Here is a 579-nt window from a genome sequence, read left to right on the forward strand (position 1 = left end):
ATTGTCTTCTTCGTTTTCTCCGTATTGACAGGAATATTCCCCTTTACTTTTTCATCAATGGTTTTCAGGGAATGAACTCCGAATCTACTCATTACGTATAAAAATCANAAGATAGTCAAATTTCACGAGGGTCAAACAGCAAGAGGGTCGCGAGGAGACGGTCAAATTTCACGAGAGTCAACCGACACCAGAGTCATATGGGGATGGTCAAATTTTACGAGGGTCAAATGTCACGAGAGTCACAAAGGAATAATGAAATGTTATGACGTTTGAATGTTTCAATGGTCATTTTCCACGAAGGTCCAACGTCAAAGGAGCGAGGAGCAAAGGATCACAAGAGTCACAAGGAAATACGATGCTTTAACGATCTTTAAGAATCACATGGAACAATCTCCAACTCTTTGTGGAAAGATAATGGTGTTCATTATTCAAGTTTATTGAATTTTTCACGGAATCATATTTCGGGCCCTGGAAAGTTCCAAAATTGGCGATCTCCCTGTGACTTTCGTACTGACTCGTAAATTTAATCGTCCCCTTGTGACCCTCTCAGTTTGATCCTTGTGAAAATTAACCGTCCCC

This window comes from Diachasma alloeum, unplaced genomic scaffold, assembly GCF_001412515.2.
Source record: "Diachasma alloeum isolate Michigan unplaced genomic scaffold, Dall2.0 Dall_scaffold_00621, whole genome shotgun sequence".
Taxonomy (NCBI): Eukaryota; Metazoa; Arthropoda; class Insecta; order Hymenoptera; family Braconidae; genus Diachasma; species Diachasma alloeum.